The sequence below is a fragment of the Seriola lalandi genome, unplaced genomic scaffold (assembly GCF_002814215.2).
Source record: "Seriola lalandi dorsalis isolate HSWRI2012SDOR001 ecotype SW California unplaced genomic scaffold, Sedor1 jcf7180002054931, whole genome shotgun sequence".
Taxonomy (NCBI): domain Eukaryota; kingdom Metazoa; phylum Chordata; class Actinopteri; order Carangiformes; family Carangidae; genus Seriola; species Seriola lalandi.
Genome location: NW_019525483.1, coordinates 575,766 through 585,258, shown reverse-complemented (window position 1 = coordinate 585,258; position 9,493 = coordinate 575,766). Strand labels below are relative to the sequence as shown.

General features: G+C 43.2%; 1 protein-coding gene across 3 annotated transcripts in view; it reads right to left on the bottom strand.

Annotated features, from left to right (window-relative positions):
• Window positions 1-4,999, bottom strand: part of cemip (cell migration inducing hyaluronidase 1) — a 188,607-nt gene extending 183,608 nt beyond the window's left edge. Inside the window, exon 1 of one of the 3 annotated variants that reach the window (XM_087170154.1) lies at window positions 4,326-4,999. The gene's annotated coding sequence lies outside the window, so the exon portion shown is untranslated. Of the gene's footprint in view, window positions 1-3,529; window positions 3,929-4,325 lie in introns of those variants that run through there. The other 2 variants (XM_087170153.1, XM_023393249.2) reach the window with 2 other exon arrangements.
• Window positions 5,000-9,493: the final 4,494 nt, after the last annotated feature.

Sequence of the window (9,493 nt, the reverse complement as noted above, 5' to 3'; positions counted from 1 at the left end):
GGGGGGGGGCATTAAAGACACTGACAGAGACTGTAAAAATTTTACACCTAGCAAAAAGTGGTGCAAATTGAAACATAAATGTCTTTGCTAGTTGCGGACCGACACATTTGTCATTTTCCCATCCAGCGCTCACCTTGTTTAATCTGAGCACCCATGGGCGTGTTGATCTTAAAATGAGGCGCGTTGCTATTTGAGGCAGCAAAAAGTGACTGACCAACAAAAACCTGGTCTGAAGTCGGTGGCACAGTATTTCACTTTTATTTTAACAGCGCATTATCGAGAGAGTACAATGCGCCAACATAGGTGGGTAGCTCAAAGGTCAAGTTTGTGGTGACCTAAAAAAACATAGTTTTGGCTATAACTCACACATTCATACACTAATTATGACACAATTTTACTCAAATGTCAATAAGAATAAAATTAAGTGATGACATTTTATATCCAAATGATCAAAGGTCAACTACACTGTGACATCATAAACTTCTGACTATTATTCAAGGCTGTAACTCAGGAAGGAGAGACTGTGACCATGCTTGCTGAAAATTGTCTGGTTAGCCGAAGCGTAGACCGTGAGGCTTTCATTCTAGTTTTTTTAGACGGGGTTAAATCTCGGCGTGTTTGAGCTGTGGTGGGACCTTCCCCCTCTTAATAATATTGAGGATACTAAATGAACCTCTTTAAACAGCTTGACTGGAACAGTATCAAGGCAGTCAGTAGTGAGCTTCAAGCTGGAGGTGATTTTGGGCAGAAATGTGCCAAATGCTGGTGGACTCTTGTCTGGGGTGGAGATAGATTCATCAGAGGGAGAGAGACTCTGGCACATATTTTCAACCTTGTGTAAAAATAATTTTTTTGAAGTGCTTGCAGCTGAATGTAGAGGGGTCCAGGCTAGGTCTACGAGGGGGGTTTATAACAGAGTAAATGCTCCTGAGCAAGAGTTTTGGGTTGTGGCAAGTACATGTTTTGGCCTCACATCCTTAACAGACAGTTGATATTTTCTCAAAAGATGTCTATAAGTATCGTGGGAGAGCTGTATTTAATAATATAGCAGGTGGTTTGGGTGACAGTCATACCAGAGGCTGGAGTTCACATCCAGAATCCTGTCTGTGGTTTGGTTTGAGGCAACTGAAGTACTTTGGTTATGGTAAAGTTCTTTGCACTTTATCATGGGAGATTGTTTTATAGGTATAGGTGTGGTTTAGACAGGTGAAGGGGGGGGGGGGGGGGGGTTGGACAGACAACAAAGGAGATGCTGGAGGCAAGACACTTTGGAGAAAAAAAAGCGACTGAGAAAATAGAGTATGGACTGTTTTTCGGTACAAACTGAACATCCACGCAGAAGAGTGACTGAAAAGACAGAACGGCTCCCGCGGCCCATTCAGAGCCTCCGTCCGGTGGAGGGAAAGAAGGACCCAGAGGTAAGTCAACTACACACTCTCTCTCACTCACACACACACACACATATATGCACACAAGCACGTTGACAACGGACCTGCCTGTCGCTGAAAACAACAACACATACCTGTTTATTTCATATGAAGCAGAAAGTAAGAGCCGATCACAAGTGGTCAATCATTAATCAGCAATTATAATCAGCAGTTTAAAGCAGGTGTGAACTCACGTACTGAGAGCTGACCACTTATGATCAGATCACTGAAGACACATGTTAATGCAGCTCTGAACGGGGCCTAGGTCACACTTTCAAGTCCAATGCAGGGACAGGCACCAGGTTATGGGCTTGCTAGCCGTAAGTAAAATCATTTATCTGTGAACGTACACCTTGGTTAAATGTACATTTTGGAACCTTTTTCTCTATTAAAACAAACCACAATCTTTCCCCAACTTTAACCAAGTCCTGTGAGTACCTACACAAAGTTTAATAATGTACAGAAAGACTGAATGACAGACTCTCTGTGAACATTGTACTGATATGTCCAGTATCAACATATTTGTGGCTTACCTTATATGTGAATTAAAAACATTCCCTCATTATGGTTAATTGAAAACATAACCTGATCGCAATTACGTTTCTTTCAAAATGTATTTGCTGCTGTAAATTAGATGAATATAAACATCTTTCGTAGGTGACGCACTGGGTTTCCTGTTTTCCAGCAGCAGGTCAGCTTTGTTTGTCGAAGCTGTGAAATGCAGCAGCTGAACTCAGACCAGTCGCAGCAGATCAGACACATCAGAGCAGGTGCAGATTCATAAGTGATGCAAGCCTATAATAAGGAAAGGAATCTCTGAGACACACACACACACACACACACACACACACACAGAGTATCAGTCATACTCACACACATACAAAACAGTTCTCACAACAGCTTGTACATTTGCAAGTCAGCCATAGATGAAAGGCAGTGCCACCATAGCAGAGCTTGTGTAATCCCAACTCCAGCCTCTCACGCTGGGAGGCAGCTCGCTCTCAGATGATTCATTTTCAAGATTCTCTACACCTTCCTTTTCTCTGTTTCAACACCATAACCCAACAGACTGACAACCTGAGCTTTCTAGAGCCGTTTCTTAGTTTTGGTCTCACCTGGTTGTTTAACCATCAGTTTTTACAGAGCAGGTCCCTCAAACACCAATTTGTTCGCTCCCACAAGAAAGCCACCCTCCTCTTCCTCCTCCTTCTCATTACCATCATCACTGCCACTCTTCCAGCAGCCTGCTCCTGCTCTTTAATACAGTGCTATTCTCCTCCTCATCCTCATCATGTCATCCTTTCTGGAGGACGCTGAAGGTGAGGAAGACAGCTCTGAGGCATCACCAATTCATCAACCCAATGCACAGATTCCCCTCGATCCCCACAGACACAGAATCTCCATCAGCTGCCTGAACCGGTGATGAGTTGCATTGCAGATGAAGACAAAAGGGGGAAGTGTTTAAAAGGCGGCATATGCGCATGTTAGGCACTATAGGTAAAACCAAGTAACTGTGGCAGTCATTATGACTGTACAGCACCAACACCAAGACAGTTTAATACTGTGTGGGGCAACTGTTGAGTTAATGATAGGGAATGACACTGCAATCGTTTTCAGATGTTAAGAATGATAATCACATGTACTTAAAATCATCCAAAGCAGCACAAGAGCACACCTCCGAGGAAATACAACTAAATACAAATTCATATTGGAATATATTGTAATTAACTGTAATTACCTCATCACATAGTATCATAATGTTTCAAATAAAAAATCAATATTGAGCTTTTAAGCCTGATATTATGTTTTAGAGTTAATGTAGTGTTTCGCCACCGGAATTATGCTGTAATCCTGGCGTGTGTGTGTGTGTGTGTGTGTGTGTGGAGGGGGGGGGGGGTCGCACAGTCATATAAGAGGGTAACCTGTATTCTCTAAATTAGATTTAAATATAAAATGCGGAAAGAGAAAGGTTTAGGGATGAGCTGCGATGAGGGACTTTAGACTCTTGCTCTAAGTGTTTCAAAAATTCTGAGATCTGCACAGACAACAGCGTTGATGAGCATAATCACTGAACACATGAAGAAGGAAAACGGTCCACTGACCTGTTGGAAGCAGCCTTGGAGAGCACAGTACACTTGTTTCCTCTGGAGCCGAATGGCCGCGCGGAACTACATGAGCCGAACAGTGCGCACCATTCATAGAGTGGAGGAGTGGAGGAAACCTGCAGACGCCGGCTTTAATACACGGTGCTTTGGAGGCGAATGGCAGCTGGATGGACAGACATGCTCTATTCTTCACTTCTTTGTTTCACACAACAACCTCTGGCGCTCAAGTTGTGTTTAAAGGTCCACCAGCCTATAGACGCGGCTCATCTCTGCCCGAGAATAACCGGCAGTGTTCCGACAGCATCTCGAGGTGAAGTCACACCATAACACCAGCGCTGCCCTCACAGGATCCTTGTGGAGAGTATTTACAGTAATTTCTCTATTTCACTTCCAGCTGCACGCACGGTGCGACGACGGAGGGACTGAGTGTTAAAGACAGTCGAGGACCGTGTGCTGGAGAGTGCACTGACCAGGAGTCCACTTACCTTTGCCCCTAAAGTCGTGGCAGGACAGGCGGCGTGCGTACAGTTCAGCAGCGCACGCTGACAAGATACAGGCTACACGGACCGCGAGCGGCTCCAGTCCGCTGTGACACGCTATAAAGTGTACCTCCTGCCAAGCAGCACAAACTGCATTTACCCACACGGATCTTTTCCAGCACACCTGTAGCTCACATGAGTTACCCACTCTGGATGCACCACAATGTCCACACACCCGCGCAAACACACACACACACACACAGACACACGCACACAACGCCGACAAAGGTGTTAAAGAGTCGACAGAGACCTACCGACCTGGAGCATGTAGTCTGTGTCTGGTCCCGGAGCCTGTGAGATGAGCAGCTCGGAGCTGTGCAGAGATGGAGCGGAGCGCTGTTTATGTGTCAGCCGGTGTCGGCGCGCAGAGACGTGGCCAGTCCCTGTCCGAAGCGCACGGTGCTGCGCCGCCTCTATTTACTCCAGCTGGAGGAAAGGCACGCCCACTGCATGTGTGTGTGTGTGTGTGTGTGTGTGTGTGTGTGTGTGTTTGTGTGTGTATGTGTGTATGTGTTTGTGTGTGCGCGTACGTGTGCATGTGCGCGCGCGCGTGTGTGAGGGGGTATTCCTCATTGCTCTATTCATTGGAAACCTAGCTATTTTCAAGGTGCAGCATTTACAGATATGCCACTGAGGTCAAGTATTGATGAACAAATAAAGAAAGAAAATACGGAAATATAAAGAAGATAAACACAAAATCTGTTTCTAAAACGTTTTTATTGATTGTTAAACTCATTTTTCATACATTCTTTATTGTGTCAGCTGTCTGTAAATCTTGTCTCTTAAAATCGAAATGCTATTTCAAAGCTTCCTCCATGGCGCCACAGATTTCGCCTAATTGTGGTGGGGAAATGATGATTATTTACTCTTAGTTGGTCTAGACGGCTAGTCAAGTTCTTCTTCAAACAACATATATTATCCCCAAATCCTCCGCATCAAAGGACAGTGTCATTCCTGCGACCGCTGTCCTAGTGGATAAGTCAGAGGCTGAATTTCTGTTCCAGCCCAACCATGGAGCAAATACTGGTCTGGCTTTACTGAGATGGAGAGACCTATGAGCTGCTACAGCACAGGGGGGGCGAACAGAACCAAACGGAGGCCAGAGGTGTGGCTGATGAAGCATTTGTTTTGCTCTGAGATGCATGCGGTCAACTGCCACATCTACTGGCATCTACTGGTGACGATCATTTACAGAACCTTTAAAATATGAGACCACACAACTTGGTATTAAAGCAATAAGGAGTATTAAATTGACTTACTTACAGAACTCATTTTGGATTTTGAGTTCTGTAAGTAAGTCACTTTTTTGTTATTAAAAGACCTTTTTCCACGAACCCCCTTTTTCGTTGTTTGCATTTGGGTTCAGTTTTTCCCTACCGTGACACTTTTAATGACAGAGGTGTCTCCGCCTTCTCATCTTTCAGCCTATCACACAGCCCCCTGCTTCCCTGATGGCAAAATGTCTCCAATGAAAGCCTTTGGCCCAATATGCTTAGGTCCTCAGCCCAAGTCTGGCCCATATACTTCCACATCTGGGCCAAGAGATTCTGTGTGTGTGCCAGATTTGGTCCAGATGTGGAAGCAGCATCAGACAGTCATGCTGTAAGTGGGCTCGCGTTGGGCTGCAGACCCTGGTATATATTGAGCCAGCGGAAACACAAATATGTGGCCTGATGTGCTCACAAGAATCATTTTGCTATCTTTTAAGTTAGCAAACTCCATAACTGCCATCAGAAACAAGATGGAAATCCCTACAGATAGAACAAATGTCTGAAGCTTTTCTGGGATTTGAGTTAACCATTGATTCATCAGCCTCAGAGCTTGAGAGAAAAATCATGGGCTCTATTAAAAAAAAAAAAAAAAGATAAAATATCTATAAGTGCTGCAGACAAGGTTCTGATGGGTCTGCAAACTAACCCTATGAATGCCATATATTCCAGTGTAGAGGCACGAACTGCAGAGAGAGAGAGCCACCAGCCCTTTATGTGCATTGTGTAGCTCACAATCTTGGTCTCGTATTGAATGACTTCATTAAAAATGTCCCAGAAGTTAATCAGTTTTATGACACTGTAGAAAGACTATACAACTTTTTTGCTCATAGTATAAAAAGATGGGCTTTGGTTAGTGATTTGATGACGCCAAAGGGCAAAGAAAGAGCACTAAAACTTCTTTGTCCTACTCTGTCATCCTCCTGTTATGAGGCTCAGGTTGCATTAAAATACAGATATGGGGACATTATCAAAGACTTTACAAAAACCTTCCTGACCAGTGAAAATAGAGATGAGGCTAATGCACTTAAGAAGTCAACAAGAAAATTTGCTTTCATATTTTTGGTCAACATGCAAATCAAAATTTTCGAATTCACAAACACTGCTTCCAGGTTTATGCAAGAGAAATGCAGTGAAATTCACAAAACAACAAGTTATCATGGTTCCAGTGGAATACAGAGGAAATTTTGACGGCATACTTGCTACTTGCTGTACTCAGTCTGAGCAGAGTGAACTGAAGACTGTTGACTGTTCGACACAGAGGCGTTCTTGTTTTCTATCCCTGTCTCAACATAATCATCCAACAACTTTCCCAGAGATTTACCTGCCTACTGAGCAGTTCACCCAGTGAACCAGTTACCAGTTACACTAAGTTGCCGGGTGCCGGGCTGATCAGTACAATCGGGATATTGATCCAAGCTTCCCCAGTCAGCTTATTCAATTCCTTCCATAGATCAGAGATCACAGCAAAGATATCCATTCTGTATCTAGCTAAAGTATTTGACCTTCCTGCACTGGTGTCTACATACAGTGAGGTTTGCACAGCCTTTCGATTATTTATGACAATTCCTATTTCTGTTGTGACTCCCGAGTTCCCATTTTCCAAACTGAAAGTCATCAAAAACTATTTGAGGAGCACAATGGGACAGGGTTTGGTTGGTCATGTTATCTATTGAAAACAAAAGAAACAGCCAACTTTAACTTAATTTAATTTACTGATGTGGATATGAGGTGAGCAATAGCGCTAGAAAATCTAATTATTGAGAATAATAAAAGTAAACCTCTGAACCCCTGTCTCCATTTAGACCTGGACTTTCCATTTCCGAAACCAATATCACAGGTGCTGCTGTTGGCTTTTCTCTCGCCAGTTTGTCCAAACACCTGCAGTCATCACACTCTCTCCACAACGCAACTGACTGTCTTATCTACAAAGCTTCCCTACAGCATCAAACAACAACAAACTTGTGAAAGGGCTTTATTTACTGATGATTTTCAATAATAATGAACATCATCAATTGATCATTATCTTTTTTTTTTTTTAAATAATCAAGTAATTGTCCAACAGTTAAGATCCTATGTTCAGTATTTTGCTGGTTTGAGGCCGTTTTATGCAAAGGTGATCTGGACAGTCACCCAGGAAGTCACCAGCTGGAAGAACACCAAAGATGGGGAAGAAATTGTTTATTTATTTAACACACCAACTGCAATAAACAATGTTGCTGAGAGGAAAAAAGCTGAGTGTAACAATACATAAATATCCAGTAGTGTAAAATCTTAGCGCAAGATAGTTTTCCTTATGCAAATGATAAATTAATGATAATGTCCCCTGTACTCACAACCAGAAACAAAGAGCAACAAATTCCATGTACATTTACATTTACATTCACTCATTTGGCAGATGCTTTTACCCAAAGCAACTTACAAGTGAAGGACATCACTAAAGCTTCAGTGCAGTAGCAGACCTTGGCCTAAGTACTAAGTACTACATCTATTTATTAAGTGCAAGGAGATCAGGCAAAGAAGTGCACCTCAAGTGCATAGTAAGTGCTGGTTAGTCATGTTACGGTGTTAGAGGTGTTAGGAGAGTATGGGGCTGAAACAGTGACAGTAAAATGTTAACATCGAAAATAAAATTTGGCATTGAAAACAAAATCTGAACTGAAAAAGGAAACATTGGCATTGAAACACTTGGTTTGGAAAAATGTGTATTGGCACTGAACCAAGTATTGGCACTGAAAAAAATTCCCAGTTTTATATGAAAAAACAACAAACAAAACAGCAGCAGAGAGCAACAGACTTTCCTGTGCCTTGGGAGTTCCAGGTCAACTAGTTGAGGCCATCGTCTACATGTGCGGTCATGTAGGTGAGCGGACGGCGGGTTCGGTCAGAGTGACGTGATTTCTTAGTGTGCAAATTATATGCAGATTATGTGTAGATCACGCGCTCCTGACATGAAGATACATCATAATGCAAAAACATTAAAATAATATACAATAATTAGATTGTAAGATTGTATTTTTTTTCAATGTCTGTGATTGGTTTTGCAGTGGAATTTTTTTCAGTGCCAATGCATGTTTTTCCAAACCAAGTGTTTCAATGCCTATGTTTCCTTTTTCAGTTCAGATTTTGTTTTCAATGCCAAATTTTATTTTCGGTGTTAACATTTTACTGTCACTGTTTTAGCCCCATAGGAGAGGAGGTGCTCTCTGAAGTGATGAGTCTTCAAGAGATTCATGAAGATAGAGAGGGACGCTTGTCCTCTGATAGCATCTGGTAGCCTGTTACACCATCAGATTTCCACAGACAAGAACAGTCTAGACTGAGACTGTGAGTCTTGTGTGCAGGGATGGTGATGACAGACCACATTCATTAGAGGAACACAGTGGCTGACAAGGAGAATAAAGCTGATTGATTGAATTCAAGTGGATGGAGCAGACCCAAATGTTACTGGGGGCAGCATTAGTGACCATTGGTAGCCAGTTGAAGTCGGTGGGTTGCAGAGTGACATGTACCCTTTTTGGCTGATCAAAGACCAGACAGGATGCTGCATTCTGCGGTGCATTGCAGTAGTTGAGGTGAGAGATAACCATGGCCTGGACCCAGAACTGGGTGGTGTATCAAGTCACGTAACGCCTGATTTTTTGTTGTGCAGTGAAAAGTGGCAGTGGAGATGGATGCAACATAGTCAGAGAAGGAGAGCTGGTCATCAAACATGACACCCAGGTCTTCCAGGTTTTTGCAACCTTAGTTGGGGAAAGGGATTAAGAGGCAATTTTGATATTGATATTGTGATGTAGAGACAGTGGGGTTGTGTGGTGGGAATGACAGGTATAGCTGGGTGTTGTCTGCATACCAGTGATATTAGAAGTCATGCAGGTGGATAATTGGACCCAAGGAGGTGGTGTATATTGCAAAAAGGAGGGGTCCCATTACTGATCCTTGGGGGGCTCCAGTGGGGAGGGGGATAGGCTAAGGACATTTTCGCTTGCCATGGCAGACTGAAAAGAGCGCCCACTGAAATAAGATTCAAATCAAGGAAGGGCTTTGCCCAAGATGCCCATGTTGAAGAATATGGATAGCAGGATGCAGTGGTTCACTGTATCAAAGGCTTCTGAGAGGTTTAGTAAGATAAAAACTGAGGACCGAGCTGCAGC